The sequence below is a fragment of the Hibiscus syriacus genome, unplaced genomic scaffold (genome assembly GCF_006381635.1).
Source record: "Hibiscus syriacus cultivar Baekdansim isolate YM2019G1 unplaced genomic scaffold, ASM638163v2 tig00110388_pilon, whole genome shotgun sequence".
Classification (NCBI taxonomy): Eukaryota; Viridiplantae; Streptophyta; class Magnoliopsida; order Malvales; family Malvaceae; genus Hibiscus; species Hibiscus syriacus.
In genome coordinates, this window is record NW_024062718.1 from 3,985 (window position 1) to 23,297 (window position 19,313).

A 19,313-nucleotide genomic window follows, 5' to 3' on the forward strand; every position below is an offset into this window, starting at 1 on the left:
AATGTCCTGGAATACCCGAATATTACTATTATCTGTAGTACCCATAAATCACAAATCACAATGGCATATTCCCGTGGTAGTACCCATAACTAACAATGGCATATTCCCTCACATACTTTTTGGAACGCCACCAATTTGGCCGTTTAATTAAACCTCTTACAATTTGATCGACTAGATGTTTTCAACAGGATTAGTATGAATGTTCAAAAATACTCTATTTAAACTATTTAATCCGTTGATCAGCTCAATCGGTTAAAAAATATCAAGTACTTATAATAAAAATATTTGATTTTTCAAATCGAATACTTGGCCTACTATTTTTCTATTTAATCCGTTGATCAGCTGAATCGGTTAAAAAATATCAAGTACTTATAATAAAAATATTTGATTTTTCAAATCGAATACTTGGCCTATTATTTTTCTCGAGTTTCTAGTTAGGGTCTAGATGATAATTTATTTTAACCGGGTACTAGGCCGATGAGTACTCAATTTCTTATATATTTTTATTTTTATTTTTTATTTTATATTAGATTTTTATTCCTGAATCCTAAATTATTTTACTCTAACATTCTAAATTCCTAATTTCTTAAACTATTCCTTTTAACTTCAAAATAATTTAAAATTTATTTATATTTCTTTAAATTTACATTTAATAAGTTTTATTTGTTAATTATATAATTTAAAATTTTAAACTTTATGAGTGCATAATGTATTATAGACCTTTAAATTTTAGTTTTTTCTCTATATAAAATTTTAAAATAATATAATTTAAAGAAAAAAATAAAAATATGAATTGGATACTCGTGATTCAAAAATGCAGGTACTCAAATTTTACTTATATCCAACTTACGAATATTCGGATTTCATGGGCCAAGGCATGAACCGACATTTTTATACACGAAAATTTCATATACCTAAATATGTGAGTACCCAATTTTAAACACCCCTAATTATTAGTATATTCCACAGGTTGTACTTCGAAAAAATAATTTAAGATTTTATACCATAATAATATTAATTATATTAATAACTACGACTACCTAATTCTTGTGATAGAAAAATAGATTTAATAATTGATCGATTATATACAATATAAAATGAATTAAAAAATTAATATAAACACGTGAGAAAAAACTAAACATATAAAAGGGTATAAACACAATACTATTATATGAACATGTCAAAGATTAATAGTAATTTTAATAGAGATTCAAAATCTTAACATTTGTTTTGGAAAAATGAATATACATTTTTATTCATCTTTTTAACACACTAAATTAAGTTTAATATATTTTTTAAATAATAAATATATAATTACTTAACTTAAAAGGCTACATTGCATGGGGTTGTCTCAGGAAAGGCGGGATAATATAGGGGTGTAAACGAGCCGAGCCGAGTCGAACTCGATTACTATTAAGCTCGACTCGAACTCGAAAACTATAAATCTAAGCTCGACTCGACTCGAAAACTCGCAAGCCTAAAATTTTCAAGCTCGACTCGAACTCCAAAAGACTCAAACTCAAAACAAAATTCAAGAGCTCGACTGAAGCTCGAAACTCGAACTCGATTGAAGCTCGATTAAAGCTTGATTTTGAGCTCAATTCAAGCTCGATTTTGAGCTCGATTCTGTGCTCGACGGGTTTTATTTTCCTTTATTGAAACTCATCCACTTTTATACACTCATTTTACCCCTTATTCCTCAAGAACCAACGATCTGGGATATCAAACCAACTCAAGTTCAACGCTAAGTCTGACAATCTCAACAATTTGCCTTATATGATCTAACATTGGTCTATAAAAACAGAAAAAGATCCTATTAGTTTCTGCAATAGCCTTCAAAGTTCAATGGCTTCCATCATTATACCAATATTCATCTTCTTTTTCTTCTCTCAACTTTCTCTCTCAACGTTTCTTCAACAAATTCTCTGAACCAAATCTCACTTCCATACCAAGCTTCTGCAAATCAACTCCATACCCAGGTTCTTGTTTCGATTCACTGAAGCTTTCCATTTCAGTAAACATCAGTCCCAACATGCTTTTCTACCTCCTTCAAACCCTCAACACTGCATTATCCGAGGCCGCGAAGCTAACAAGTTTATTCTCCAATGGCAGAAATGGAAACGTGATCGTCGAGAAACAAAGAGGAGCATTGCAAGATTGCATGGAACTCCATGAATCAACACTATCTTTGTTGAAAAAAATAGTGTCGAGAATCGAAGATGAACACAAGCAAACCTAGTCTATGTTGCTCTAGTGTCTGAAACATTTATTCGAGGATTTAACCTCTAAATACATGGAACACCCAAGTAAAATATATACCCATATTCAACATTTATACTCCAGTCCAAGTAACGTAGACTACAGTAACAAAGGAACACAAGCAAGCCATTCAAGCCTCTAATAGTTTGCATTCATCTTAGAAGATAAATATCAAACTGAGCAGTGTAAAAAATTACAACAGAAAGAAGTGAAACTAGAAAGGAAATGAACTCAACTTGCTTTCCGTTCCCTGCAGGAAGTCCATAATCAGCAAGCAGGTACAAGAGGAAAATTTCGTTCCAGACATCAGGTAAGCCAGGAAGACACCAATGGCTACAATCAGGTACCAACAGATTGTCACTCCACCCACCCACATGTGCATCTCTCCAGAAGGCTGACATTGAAGTTACTTGCAGAATGGTTATGGGGACAATCATATTCTTTACCACATCAAATATAGTCTCTGAGAAAATGCTTTGATCCCTCCCTTCGATTTCTGACAATGGATTCTGGGTCACATTACAAAACCTGCGAGATTTTTCACTGATGCATAAACCAAAAAATAGTAATGATTTGTAAATTGACAAACATAGTTCATTTGGAAATTAACCAAATAAGCAAATATTATAATAGATAATATGTAGATAAATGGTATTAGATTATTGACCGCGCAAGGAACCCATGAAATAGACCCAACTCCAAAGCCTTTTTATCAGAAGATTGAAGAATGAAAAAAATATTTGGGAAACTGTGAAGCAGATATCAAGTTGTGAAGCAGTTCAAATTGTACATAGAAATCAATTCAGGATTGTTTGTTGAAAAGAGAAAAAGCTGCAACATATGTGTGTGTATGCCACTGATTAACAGGATGGCAATCCAAAATAAGGACAAAAAACTTATTTAATTTAGCAACCATTGGATGTGTTTTCTGAAAGAGCATTATGGTGCATCAGAGCATTCCGCTCAGCCATAGGTGCAAGTGTCATAGAATTATTGGTTACCTCCAGTGTGATGGCTCAAATGTTCGGAAGAAGACAAGTGTTCTGTTGGCGTCAATCGTGTTCTCAACCCATGATGCCCAAGTACTTAATGTTGTTTTATAGGTAGCAGGAATTGACATTCCAAGCTTTACTGAGTTCCCAACCTGGAAGTAACAACTACTGCCAAAGAAGACATTTAGGAAATTTTTTTTGCATGTGTATGTAAAAGCATCTGGGAAATGTTTTTTCAGCTAGTCATGGTAAGTTCATTGGATACTAAATGGTAAAAATAAATAACACATTTAAAGTATATTTTTTAAAATATCAATAATTTTATAAAAAAAGGAAATGTTGTTCTCCATAAAGGTTTTGAGTTTAAATAAATGTATATGTAGGATGTGTGAGCATTGTTAATTGATTAAGAAAATTTTAAACATATATTACTTTATAACTGTCCCAAATTATACTTCCATTCTAAAACACTTTAATTGTTTATAATTATATATATCATAATTCTATCATGTATTTATCTCGACTATTCATATGATCCAAACTCGTCATTTTCTATTAAAAAATTGGTGATTGTATGATATTGATGTTAACCTGTTGACTAGAGTATTATAAAATATGGTCCCATCGTTTTAGTTGTATTTGTACATCAAATCTCCATTTACATTATGTCGTCGAGTCAGTTCTTGAAATATTATGTTGGTGAGTCAGTGCTTGAAAGCAATGACGGTGTCGATAGTCATCATTAAGATATGATAAAATCATGTCTCAATCACCAAGTTGTGTATATTTATTTTGCATGTTGATATGTTTATGTATAAGTATGCGAATGATTTATTTAGGAGTCACATAACATCATTTTGCATAATTTATATGTTACCTTCATGTGCATAACTTAACCCCTATCACATAATTGGATTTAATATTTAGGGTTTAGGGTTTTAGATTTATGGTTTAGGTTTTAGGGCTTAGGATTAATTATAAATGCATTAATTAATCGACTTGGTACCGATTTATGAGGTAAGTACAATATAGTATATTGATATTAAATGCATTACAATATGATTTAGTTGTATTATAGAATTTTTAATATATTTTTAAAATTTTATAATTATCAATAATGTATTTTTAATAATGTAATTTTAAAAATCTAAAATTATAATATAACATTTTTTCGAGTTGCTCACGAGCTTTTCGATTCGAATATCGAGTAGCTCGTTTCGGCTCGTTAAGAACTTGAGTCGAGTCCATTCGATCCGAGTATTTATCGAGCCTTGATCGAGTCGATCTCAAGTAGCTCGCGATTTGTCTCGTCTCATTTACAGCCCTAGGCTAATATACGGCGTTACAGGATACATTAAAAGATATTTAATAAATTTGGTTTAGCGCTACCTATTATGTTGACAGACTAGTAATGTTTTAGGTAGAAAACATGAAAAACTATTAAAAAATTTGGTAACCGGTAAACTTTGGTTATCAGTAAGTATCGATACATATATAAAGTGTCTATACTTATTTTACTGTGGAAAACATTAATTTAAGGTTATCTTTTGAGTGGGTTTTAAGATATTAATTTAGTAATTATACGCGTCTAATGATTTATTTTTTATCTTACGGTATATATTATTAAATTAAAAATAATAAACATAGATATTACATATTTATTATTATCTTAGGTTAAAATTGTTAAATTTAAATTCTAAATAATATTTTATAAAATATCAAAACAATCAAATAATTTTGTGTAAATAAAATTATTAAATTAATATTGTAGGTAGAAAATATGAAACAATATTAAAAAATTTTGAAACATAAATTACATAACTTTAAAAAAAAGTATTAATCCTTTTTATTAAAAAGTATCTATACTTTCAACATATCAGGTAAATTTTACCGGTTTTGTCATAATGAATCTGGTTTTGTCATATTTATACATGTTATATTGTAAAATATCGATCATTTTTATAAAAGGATCGATACTTTCAACATATCAGGTAAATTTTACCTTTTTTGTCATAATGAAACTGATTTTGTCATATTTTTACCTGTTATATTGTAAAATATCTATCCTTTTTATAAAAGGATCGATAATTTCAACATATCAGGTAAATTTTACCATTTTTGTCATAATGAAACTGATTTTGTCATATTTTTTACCTGTTATATTGTAAAATATCGATACATTTTTATAAAGTATCGATATTTTATAGGCACTATTACTGCTTTTCTTTTAAATTTAAAAAGTTTCGATACTTATTTAAGTGGAATCGATACTTTCAACATATCCGGTAGGTAGTTTAATGTAATATGTAGGTATTTCATTGTGAAAAATATTAATTTAAGGTTATCTTTTGAGTGAGATTTAAGATATTAATTTAGTAATTATACACGTCTAATGATTTATTTTTTATGTTACGGTATATATTATTATTAAATTAAAAACAATAAACATAGATATTACATATTATTATTATCTTTGGTTAAAATTGTTAAATTTAAATTCTAAATAATATTTTATAAAATATCAAAACAATCAAATAATTTTTTGTGTAAATGAAATTATTAAATTAATATTGTAGGTGGAAAACATAAAACAATATTAAAAATTTTTGAAACATAAATTACATAACTTTAAAAAAAAGATCGATTCTTTTTATAAAAAGTATTTATACTTTCAACATATTAGGTAAATTTTACCGGTTTTGTCATAATGAAACTGGTTTTGTCATATTTTTACCTGTTATATTGTAAAGTATATATATTTTTTATAAAAGGATCGATACTTTCAACATATTAGGTAAATTTTACCATTTTTGTCATAATGAAACTGATTTTGTCATAGTTTTACCTGTTATATTGTAAAGTATCTATCCTTTTTATAAAAGGATCGATACTTTCAACATATCAGATAAATTTTACCGTTTTTGTCATAATGAAACTAATTTTTTCATATTTTTACCTGTTATATTGTAAAGTATATATCCTTTTTATAAAAGGATAGATACTTTCAACATATCAAGTAAATTTTACCGGTTTTGTCATTATGAAATTGGTTTTGTCATATTTTTACCTGTTACATTGTAAAATATCGATACATTTTTATAAAGTATCGATACTTTATAAGCACTATTACTGCTTTTCTTTTAAATTCCAAAAGTGTCGATACTTATTTAAAATGAAATCGATACTTTCAACATACCCGATAGGTAGTTTAATGTAATAGGTAGCGCCTATTTTTTACCGTTTACATTATTAACAACCTTAAAAAACGATAGGTATTTTAATGTAATAAGTATTTTAAATTTTATTAACATTTATTCCTAAGGTAAGTTTATTATAACTGATAACAAATTAAGTAAGTAATTACCTATTTTGTTACATAAGCGCTACTTAATATGTTATTATACTTGATAATGTTTTCAGTAATTAACCGATTATGTTATTCTTGGTAACATTTTAGGTGTTTACCTAATACGTTGTAATAACAAATTAAGTAATTAACATATTTAATATATAAAAGCTACCTATTACGTTATATAAGTGCAACCTATTACATTATATAAGTGGTACCTAATATAATATTGTGCTTAATAATGTTTCCAGTAATTAACATATTTTATTATATAAGCGCTACCTATTACATTATATAAGCGGTACCTAATATGTTATTGTATTTAATAATGTTTCCAGTTAAATGATATAACATAACCGATCTAAATTTTAACCGGTCACACCATTTTTAACCGTTTTTTAAGCGTCACACTGCAGAACTTCCCTACATTACATACACCCCTGCTATTAAAGTTGGTTACAGTAAAAGTTTTAATTTTATATGAGTGTTTAAATAGTCGTATGATAAAAGTCTCGATTGTAATTTAAATCAATCATGACAAGTATCGAATCTTATAATTAATTTAACAACTAATTGATTTAGTGAGATAAGATATCAGATATTTTAAATAAGATTAGAAGTTCGAATCTTGATATCATAAATGAAGAAAGTTGGTTTGATAGAGTCACCCCCATAATAGGCCTTAGTATCTAATATGGATTAAACGATCAATAGATTGATATCCATGGTTAAACAAAAAAATATAATATTATATATTAATAGTTATTAATTATAATTTAATTTGTATATATATAATATGTTGTCAATTTTAATCAAATATTAATAGTTATCTTGATAGAATCCCTATTATAGTTCGGTGACTATTTTGGTAGTTTACGCAAATTTAAAATATTAAAATATTGAAGAAATTAGTATTTTAAAATAAAAATACTATTAACCAACATGGGTTGTAAATAGTTTGATATCACTTAAGCAACATCTCGAGTTCAAGTCATTGTATATGTAGAAAATTCTTGTTGGGAGACCTCACCCACCAAAGCCAGGTGTACAAACCAGGTTGGTTTGAATTTATGAAGACAAAGGCTTAGAACCAAACATTGATGGGTGAGTCTTCGAGCAGAGATTTTCACACTCCTAAACCAAAAAGATGAGAAGAAATAACCATCCAAACTGTCTTCTTTTTACCACTTGGAGATCAGTTAATGCAATAATTTTTTAATTTTTATATTAAATCTATACTTCTAATTAAAATATTGAATTTGAAAATTGAAATAGAAGAACAAATTGGTACAAAGTCATAATAACCACAAAGTAGGAAAAAAGGTTGCGTTTTCACACAAACAAGAACTTGTTAACATGTTGGGAGAGCTAAATAGGTCATACCGTTCTTTAGCACATAAGTATCATCATCAGTTGAGGCCATCAATCAAAGAAGGGTCCTGGAAGCCAGAATTATCCTATATGGGAGGCTACCTATACTTGTCACGATTATTTCGTTGATGATTCCGAGTATGATCATTGTACATCCGACTTCGAATATCCTAACAAGTTAGCCGATGGTATGGTGCTAACAGAACATTGCAATACGGTTTTCACGAGGAAACCTGAAGAACAAGCTAACCTATAATTTTCAGACGAAGAGGATGTTGCTGAGTTTCAAAAGGGTGGTTTCAAATAGGAGAATACGATGGTTTCGAGTTGCAAAGCTTATGGAGGAGAATCTGCGGCAGCAAGCAGAAACTCGGGCATTTAAAGAGTGAGAACTAGATCCTGCAGCTGCAGAAATGCCTCTATTGCTCGAGCATTGGTTTAAAGCGCAATCATTCTCGGACATCAAGATCAACAGCACTATTTCCAGGCAAATTGTTCAATGGAGATTGTTCATAGTTTTTATCTTTTTTCAATTCCAGTCCCTCAATCTTTTGTTAGCATTGGTAACTCCAAAGAATGACTATAAATTGTCTGCAGTTTCTTCTAATCAATCTATCAAGCATTGGTTTAAATCATTCTCACACTATTAGATGGTGATGTCAATGCTTAAAGCAATGCCTATAGGCAACAAAATAGCAAAGGGAAACAAATTTGAATTGATGAAAAGAGACTAAGGTTCTTATGTGTCAGTAAACATGCATGCCTCTGGTAGTCTGATGTTATCAGTAATTGGCCACGTTATGTGCAACAATATATTCTTTTAGGGAAATAAGAATCTTACTTGATTCTAAGTAAATAGACATGGATGACAGTAAATTTGTACGTTAAATTTTTTTTATTAAAAAAAAACCCTATTGCCTCCCCATCCAGACCCAGGGAAGAAGAAAACCATTAGGTTTTCCCGTGCATTATAATGAATACACCTCTGAATCAAACAAGCGAAAACCAAGCTACTAGGCTGTGAAAAGCTCTCCACCTGCACATTCCACAGAAAAAGCAACAAGGCACAAGACATATTAATACTTGTCTCTAGATTTTGGAGAGTGTAAGTTCAACAGAAGACAAGAATCAAGAAAAGCACCTCTGTGGAGAGAAGAAAGGGAGCAAAACGAAAAACCACTCTGGTCCCCATATAATTCTGAGAGAGACAATAACAAGAAAGAATCCTTACTATATCAGAAATGCAACTGCTTTTAATCTTGATCTCCAAAGTTTATAACTTTACCGGCCTGACCCTTGGGAATCATCCCTAGGAGAGGGTTGTTGCTGCTGGTTCATCCTAGCCTGCCCAATCTGCAGATAAATCTGGCTCAAGGCTTGAGGATGTAGCATCCCAGTATGACCCTCTTGAGACAACCCAAGTTCCAAGCCAGGTAGCTGCTGGTTAGCCGCACCCAATATTGAGATGAAAATCATCTGACCCATGTTAGTAGCTGGCAAGTCAAAACCAGGAAACACACGCTTTTGCAGATAGTTAGAACTTTCACTGCCTAAATTTGTTGTAGATGGACCAGATGATGACTGAAACGTATTACTACTGACCGGGGACCATAACTTGTTCCCACATGGTGGGGTCCCAAATTGCCACCAACCATTGCCCAACTGGTCCTACTGCCCCCTGACCCTATAGTACTGGACCCCCCTAAATCTTCAATCCTCTGGCGCAACCCAGCTGATAGAGACGCCTATTGCTGCGAAAGTAAGCCTCCAGCTGCTGCCAAAGCTGAAGCCGGTATCGTTCCGCTCGCTGTGAAAGTAAGCCTCCAGCTGCTACCAAAGCTGAAGCCGGTATCGTTCCGCTCGCTGTTGCCGCAATTATCGATGGTTCGGCTTGTTGTAACAGCCACTGTATCGTTTCCCCATCGGATTTGTGACCCAACTCCCTGGTCAACTGGAAAATTCTTGCTGCACATAAAGCAGGCATCCTTATCCTTCTACCTCTTCCTTCAACCTTGGTATGCCTGTCCTTCTTAGGACTTCTCTTTGGGGCCAACTGTTGTTTCTTCCCTTCCTTATCTGAAATAACAATCTGGGAATCCTGGATTTCAGCTGCCTTGTTATCTCCCATGCCTTGAGGCTGTTGCTGTAAGAAATTGGGCCCTTCTTGTGGAAGATGCTTGGAACCTTGCTATCCATGAACGGAGGTAAAAAGCTGGTGGACTATTCTTTGATTGAAGAAGATGACCAGAAAAACTATTATTATATTGAAATCCCAAAGCACACTAAACTGTCAAATATTTTACCATTGATCATACAAGACGCCAATTTTTTCGGCGATACCGTTTAATCGAATATCTCCCTTTTTAGTATCGTTTAACATATATTTTCTGAAGTAACATCCTTTCGGTTGAAGTGGCGAAAGACACATCCCGAAGATGCGCTTTACCTTGTTTTACGTTGAGTTGAATGACGTGTATAAAACGCATCCTCGAGGACGCGCCTTCACGGGGTTTTGCTGATTCAGTTGTCACTGTGGTATTTTTTTTAATAATAAAAATTTTATTTTTATTGTTATTATAAATTAGTAATATATTATGTAAATTATTTCGGTTATAATTTAATAATTATCGAATGTATTTTTTTAATGTGTGTTAAAGGTGGAGTGTATTATCCACATTAATCGGATAAAACAACAGATGAAAACTAATTTTTATTTTATTGTAGTTATATGAAAAATGTATAAAATTATTATATTATACGTATGATTATATTATTATTTTTTATTTTGATTATCGATTTATTAATTTTATCACTTAATTATTTAAATATTATCAATCTAGTCATATGTTATTATTATTTAACCAAAATATTGATGCATAAGTTAATAAAATTAGTATAATTACACATTTAATCTGTTATTATTATTATACATTGAGAAATTATAGAAAATGCAATTACATTTAAATATTAGAAACAAAAACATTCATTTAAATAAAATATTAAGTTACATAAGGGTTAACGGTTATGTGATGATAATAGAGCTGAACATTTTTTTCTATTGTGTCCGATGTTTCTACAATGCCCACATCGTTTTTGTTCTATTGACTTCTCCCGAATATTCATATCACAATGTATTCTAGTAGATTTTGGACGACCTGAGTCCCTCAATAGCAATGGATCTGGTACAATTGTAAGCCAAGTTTGAATCTCATCTGGGTCTCTTTTGTTTCATATGGGCGGAAACTCAAATTCATATACCTTGAATACTTGTGAAAGTTGGTATACGTGATCAACATAATTTTTGTAGTCCAAATGCGAATGTGAGCAAGCTGCAATGACACGAGAGCATGGATATTTGAGTGCTTGAAAGAAACCACAATCGCACCACCTCTCATACAGATTAACTCTGAAAGAGTTAGCTTCAATCCCTTGCAACGGACGTGGCATTTCGGTTAGACGAAACAATTCACTGGTGCAAGAAAAATTTATAACCAACATCCCATTTGATGCAACCACTTTTTTCTGTAAATCAGCTACTAGTCTTGGGTGGTAAATATGACTGTTTTGCATCCAAGTAAGAGCTTGTCCACCGAGCTTTGCAAAGAGTTGACCCAAACGAAAATAAGTTGTTTTGACCAATGCCGTGATTGGTAAATGACGCGCCCCCTTTAAGGTTGAATTTATTGCTTCAGCCAAGTTTGTTGTCATATGACCATAGCGATACCCCCGTATTACACATTTTTCCATATTTCTTTGTTGATGTCCATAATGTACTCGCACCCCTTCTTATTTTTGCCAAACAACTCTTGTAGCATCGACTCAAACCTTTGAGGTAAGAGTTTGTAACCTAAGCCATTAGGAATATGTAATAGTTAATATGAAGTATAAATAAGTAATATGAAAATGATAGAAAAATTGGGAAAAAGTAATATACCCATCTGCACGACTAATTGACGTTCATCGTTCTTCTTATATTTTCCGTAATAGTTTGCAGCAATATGACGGACACAATAACGATGTTTAACATGTAGAGGTCTATATATTGTACCCAAAGAGTTCATTGCTGCTTTTATCCCGGCTCATCAGTCTGAAATAATGCATACTTGTTCCCTGGTGACAACATGTAAACGTAAATTTTTAAGGAAAAAAGCCCAAGACTCAGTGTCTTCTCCTTGAACGAGGGCAAACGCAGCGGGAAGAATATTGCGGTTTCCATCTTGGACCACAACCAATAATAAAACTTGCTTGTATTTCCCATACAAGAAAGTACCATCAATTTGGATAACTGGTTTACAGTACTTGACTGCATTAATACACTGAGGGTAAGTCCAAAAGACACGGTATGATTGGCAGCGATCGTGAACCACTCGATCATTCACGTAATGATGTTGAGTTTCGAACTCAACAATTGTCCTGGGATTGAGTATTTGCACAACATGAAACCAACTGGGCAGCTCGTTGTAAGATGAATCCCATTCGACATGAAGTTTGCAAATGGCATTCTGTTTTGCCAACCAACCTTTTTTATATGAGACGGTGTACCCATATTGTGATTGTATAGCATAAATCAACACTGCAACAGCTATATGAGAGCTTTGCTTCACAATGGGCATGATTGCTTGGCAAATAATGTTGGAGTCCAAGTTGGGATAATCCTGGTTTATACCTCTTGCACAACATGTATGAGGATTGTTGTATCTGGTTAGTTCCCATAAGTTGTTCTTCCTCTTCCTCTTTGATACACGAACCATCCATTGACATCCGTTGTCACGTTGGACGCAGTAACAGACATATTTCTCTGTGTTAGATCGATCAACTCGGGACTGAACTGAGTTACGAATATTGTAACTCTCTATTGCCATCATTGCTTTCTCCTTCGATGCGAACTCCATTCTGATATGTAAATCACCGTCATTGACTGTTGATTGAAGTCCATAGTTGCCAACATCAGGAAGATCTGGAAATTCTCAGGCTCATACATTGCAACATAATCAGCCCTATACACATGTGCATGAAGTTCGGCTGGTGTTGTATTTATCGGAACGTCATCCTCGTCATCATCATAATGTACGTTAAACTGTGGTGAGTCAGGTTCAACGAATAATCCCGTTTCATCACCATCTGCACCTGGCTCCCAAAGAGGTTCTTCTGGTGGAGATGATGATTCCTCCGATAATCCAATGTTGAGGTCAAATAAGTTCCTGCTTGTGTTTCCTCCCCTTGAACTTGAGGCCATTGTATCATGTGGGATATGAATAGACTACCGTCTCGTTGGCATTTCCATATGTAAGTCGAAAACATTGGCAGATGAATGTCTGCCCCTTGAAGTAGAAGAGATGTTGCCATATGGATTATTGGTGAATCCGCGTGGGTTGAGATCATAAGCAGTTGTAGATGAATGCCTTCCTACTGAACTTGATAGCATGGCATCTGGCGTTGGATCCGCCATTAATGATGTGAATGATTACAGTTCAGTTGTGTCGGGCTATCAACTTGATCAGCTTGATATACAATGCCAAAGTGAGAGGAATATGAGAGACCAGGAGAAGCACGAACCTCAATAAAAGTGGCATATATTTCAATAAGAGATTGTGAACTTCCCATATGAGCATCAACCATCATAGAAACATCATCATCGTTTGAAAGCTGAAATGATGTATACGTGAGCGGAAAAAGTTCAGTAGGAAATCTGTACTGAAGTGAAGATAGTCTTCTCCGGCCTGCTACATGAATCTTTAACAAAATTTTTGTGATTAACTCCTCAAGAGTGATGTTTCTCTTCGAGGTTAAGGGGATATAATGATCTGACTAAAAAATAACCCCCTCTTCAGCTTCTTTAATTTCTCCATCATACAAAACAACAGCAGAAAGACGACTCATTTTCAGAGAATAGAGGATTGAGATTTTTGAGAAATTTAGAGTTTGAGAATTTCAAAACTTGTGAACTAAAGTTTGTTTTGAAAGTTTATAATACGTTGTATATAATAGTGTCTATAACCGGGGTACTATTCATGTGAAGGCGCATTCCCGGGGGCGCGTCTTCCATTATTTTGTCAGAGAATATGTTATCATTGCCCTATTATGTCACTTATGTCCCCCGGGAACTATTCATGTCAATACCTATTATTCCTTAGAGGACCGTGAAGGCGCGTTCCCGGGGGCGTGCCTTCCATTTTTTTGTCAGAGAATATGTTATCATTTCCCTATTATGTCACTTATGTCCCATTGGAACTATTCATGTCAATATATATTATTCCTTAGGGGACTGTGAAGGCGTGTTCCCAGGGGCGCGCCTTCCATTATTTTGTCAGAGAATATGTTATCATTGCCCTATTATGTCACTTATGTCCCCAAGAACTATTTATGTCAATACCTATTATTCCTTAGGGGACCGTGAAGGTGCGTTCCCGGGGGCACGCCTTCCATTATTTTATCAGAGAATATGTTATCATTGCCCTATTATGTCACGTATGTCCCCCGAGAACTATTCATGTCAATACCTATTATTCCTTAGGAGATCGTGAAGACGCGTTCCCGGTGGCGCGCCTTTCATTATTTTGTCAGAGAATATGTTATCATTTCCCTATTATGTCACTTATGTCCCCCGAGAACTATTCATGTCAATATCTACTATTTCTTAGGGGACTTTAAAGCGCGTTCCCGGGGAACTATAGATGGATGGTGAAATCAGGTAAATTATGACCAAAATTTAACTTCTTTTGGAAGTTCAGTAAGTTAAGGATACAATTATACATATAGATAAATTTAATTTCATAACTTAAATTAAAACGTTATGTGAAGTTTGAATAAATTAGATAAAATGTTATGGATAAATTGAATAAATGTGAAGTGATAAGTTGATTGTGACATTGAAATTGTATGGAATGAGCATCGACATGTTTTTATGAATAAATGTGAAGTGATAAGTTGATTTTAATGTATACATTTTAATATATATGTTAATGATAAAATCATATGTATGGATAAATTTAATTTCAATTTAAGTACTGTGAACTATAATTGGAATATAACTTTTAATTTCGAATACAATTGGAATATTAAGTTGAATTTAATGTTAAATTTCGAATACTATAATTTATATTTTAAATTTAAATTTCGAATAATATTATTTGTATTTTAATTTTGAATTTGGAATACTATAATTTGTATTTTATAAACATTTATTAAACATTTAATGTTAAATTTGAATAAAAAATAACATTAAAAATATTGGCAGTAACAACCATGAAACATTTAAATAACATAACCAAATTACATAAATTTCTGAAATATAACTATTTAAATAACATTAAAATACAACTGGATCACCGATGTAGTCTTCTCGAATGAGTTTCACATGGCGTTGGTTGTCTATTTCGCGGAGGATTTCTTCGTGGAACTTGTTATTCAGTCTCCTTATCTTCACTATCATCATCATCGGCATTTTCTTCATTTGGCGTAGATGACGCTGAAGGGCCTGTATAAAATAACGACCCTAGAGGAGTGTTAGTAACCATCCCACCGCTCCCCGGGAACTGTGAAAACTGTGGAAACATTGGCATCGATGTCTGTGATCCAGATGGAGAATGAGGTGTCTGTGGAGAAGCACCACCATCCAAATAAGATGTATATGAACCATATGTTGGATCATTAAACATAGCCGTATATGCACCTCCATATAGTATAAAACCCTGCGGGCTAGGCATGTAACCTGGCGGGCTAGGAATGTAACCCTGCGGGCTAGGAAAGTAACCCTTCGGAGATGACATATAAACTGGTGGGCTTGGCATATACCCCTGAGGAGATGACATCTGAAGTGGAGGGCTGGGTATGTACCACTGTGGCATCGGTGGATAAGGATGTTGTGGTGGGACTGATGCAGAACCGGTAGCGCCTTCTCTCCGTCCATGCGTCGGGGGATGATGATATTGAGATGGTTGACATATTTCTCGGCGTCTAGGAATGCTAACCCCTCGTGCTTCCGCCGAAAGTAGAAACGGCTTCACATTTTCATTAAACCAGTCCATATAGTTATCCTTAACCATATGACCAGTTTCAGCGTAATATTTTCGAGGGGCCAACTGTGCATACCGATTCTCCCAAAGCGCAATCCAATCTCTGTGTCTCACCACCCAGTTAACCTCTTTCTTTCCTCGTCTATCTATGTTATGCACGTCGTCTAAATTCCTAGGTGCTCCAGGAATATATTGCGTACAACCATACTGACGGAGCACGCTATCAACTGGATGCCATTCAATAATAACATAACATATAAGAGATATAACCGATATCCAAACCTTTAATGACCCACCAAAGTGGGATGGTGATGTGATCATGTTTTGCACCAACTTTCTTCATGACACACTCACATCATTGAAGATTCATCATGCTCAATATAAGGGAGTTATACCTTACTTTATATTATGTTTACATATGTTTTAGATTAATTTATTATGTTTTCATTTCATTTAGATATCATGGCAGCATGTATTCATTCATTCATTAACTCATATCATGTTATTCTAGCTCATGTTATGTTTACATTAGCTCACTAGCTTTAAATCCATGATTCTTTAGCTCATTTGCATGCATGCATCTATTTTCTAGCTCATATATGTTTTCTTAAAGCTTATAAACGTCCTATGCCTTTTATCTAGCTTATATACATGTTATCTTAGCTTCTAGATGATCATTCATAGCTTATATCACTCAAACACCTCACGACAGCATGCATTTTACCTTAAATGAGCTCACACATTGCTTACTTGGTTTGTTTGTTAATTTCTATAGGTGAAACACAAAGCAAGGCATATTATGGTAGCTTGGTTAGCTAAAAGGATAAGCATAGCAGCTCACACTAGCTCTTGAACGTTATGGCAGCTCATTTCATCACTTAAGGAGCTTCAACTTAGCTGGAGGAGCTAGCATGTAGCTGAACCTAGTTGGAGGAGAGCTTTGGACCAAATTGTTGAAAAGTGGACTAAAGGTAGCTGGAAGTAGCTGGGAGAGTAGCTGAGGAGCTGAGAAGACCAAAGCTAACTAGCTTGAGTTCATCAAGCTATAATTCACCTAGTTAGCTACCAAGACACTCACCTAGCTTACCTTGAAGCTAGTTCATCTCTAGGCTGCCCATGGACTTCAAGACATCATCCTATGGTTGCAACCTCACCAAAGCCTTGCAAGAAGACTCATGTGCGTTCAAGTAGGCTGCCATGTGCATCATTCAAGCATGTGCACTCCATGTGACATCAAATTGGCACCAAAACACCAAGGGATGCTTCCTATTCGGCCAAAGACTCCTTCCTCTCCATTTTGGCGCCCAAATAACTTCCAAATGCATTCAAATCATCCTTAGGGCCGAACCAACACATAACCATTCGGCCAAGAGCATGTATCTTCATTAAAATCATGTATTTTCATCAAAAATCATGTATTTTCAAAGGGGTTTCAACCTTGGCCGAACCATCATGTGTCTATTCGGCCTAAACCCTTTGAAAAACTATAAATAGGCTAGTGCATTTCATTTGTAATCATCTCATCTCTTATATAAAACATACTCTTGTGAGTTATTTCTCTTCAAAGTTCTTTGTGAACTTTATCGATTAAACAAGTGTAGTTCCTATACTTGTGGCGTCATTCCTTCCATTTTGATTCCTAAATTCCTAGATTGTTATCTAGTGGGTTGAAGACACGATCACCACCCCTCAAGCAAGTTTGTGAAGACCGGGATTGTGCTTCATAGCATAGTTTCCTCTTTGGCGTGTTTGGGATACTATCACCACCATCTCCATTTCGTCATTTCCATCATCAACAACACCCATCAATCCATCAATTCCGCAGCCATCTCTATTCTTATTCTTTCATTCCATTACTTATATTATTATTCATTTCTTAAACCCATTATTAATCATATTTCTGTCTTATTATTTTGCAGCCCAAGCTTATTAATTCAAGGACATTTGTCAATCCTAGATCGGGACACAATAAGGCTATCTACTCTTCTTACCAAAGTGTGTAGATTCGCCTTACATCAAGCGGTAATCAGAGCATAGTTGGATTGACAACAAAAGTGTCATTGGCGTGCAAAGCAAAAAAACAAATTCAAAAGAGAAAAAGACTCCTTCAACAAATTGGAGTGCAAAAAGAAGAGAAAAATCAAAAGAAGAAGAAAAGAAGAAAAGAAAAGAAAAAGAATTCAAAAAGAAAGAAAATCCAAGGAAAGTGCTCTACCATAGCAAAGTACATCAAAGAGGTCTATCTACACTAAGAGAAGATAACCTTATTGTTTCTTGAGAAAGGTTGCAGTAAGTGTTGTTTCTTGAATTGTAAGTCACCTCTTCTTTTTCTATCCTTTCATTTTCCTTGTCTTCAACCATTTTTTTCTTTAAAATACCTTTGAATCCTTTCTTCTACTTTTCTATTTCTATTCCTTTTCTATCCTAACCTATTTGCAGCCGACGCACACAAAGGAAGGAATTAACTTGTTATAATCTTGAGTAAGTTCTTCAAAGGACTTAACAAGAGAAATTGAGTGGAAAAAGGCTAATTGAGAGAGTGAGATCAGAAGGGGAATTGTTAAAAGCCAAATTATATTCCCGAGAGTAAACACAAGTGTTGAGTGAGTGATCTCTTAATTTTCTTTGGAGTGAAGATTGTGAGGCTTTGAGAGCGTGCTGGTAAGGTTTTAATTTTTTTTTTTCTTCTTTCTACTAACAATGTCTTATGATCTTTCATCTTTCCAAACAATGGAGAACGAACAACAAAGAACAAACACATTTCACACTCGTTGCCATGTAAATGGTAAAGTGTGTCTTGTAGCTATTGACGGAGGAAGTTGTACAAACATTGCAAGCACATACATGGTGAATAAATTGGGGCTTACAACGATTAAACATTCCAGCCCATATGAATTGCAATGGTTGCATGACAATGAAGAATTGAAGGTTACTGAGCAAGTACTTGTTCCATTCTCACTTGGAAGTTACAAAGAAGAGATTCTATGTGACGTGGTACATATGAATACGAGTCATTTACTCTTGGGGAGGCCATGGCAATTTGACAAGCGTGCTGTTCATAATGGTTTCACAAACCAATACTCCTTCTTTCACAATGAAAGGAAACTCATCTTGACTCCACTATCTCCTAGCCGAGTAAATGAAGATGAACATTGAAGCAATGAAAGAACAACTTAAAGACAATGCAACTGAAGACTGTTTGGAGAAAAATTCAAATGAACAAAAGCATTTTGAAGTTGAACAAAATGTTGGAGTTGAAAATGATGAACGGAGAGTGGATGCAGAAATCGTTGGAGTTGAAAAGAATGAATTTGGAGGAAAAGAGGA

The 19,313-nt window shown here is 33.8% G+C and overlaps 1 pseudogene; it reads right to left on the reverse strand.

Annotated features, from left to right (window-relative positions):
- Nucleotides 1–8,774: 8,774 nt before the first annotated feature.
- On the reverse strand, nucleotides 8,775–10,218 carry LOC120123030 (annotated as a pseudogene).
- Between the last annotated feature and the right edge of the window lie 9,095 nt (nucleotides 10,219–19,313).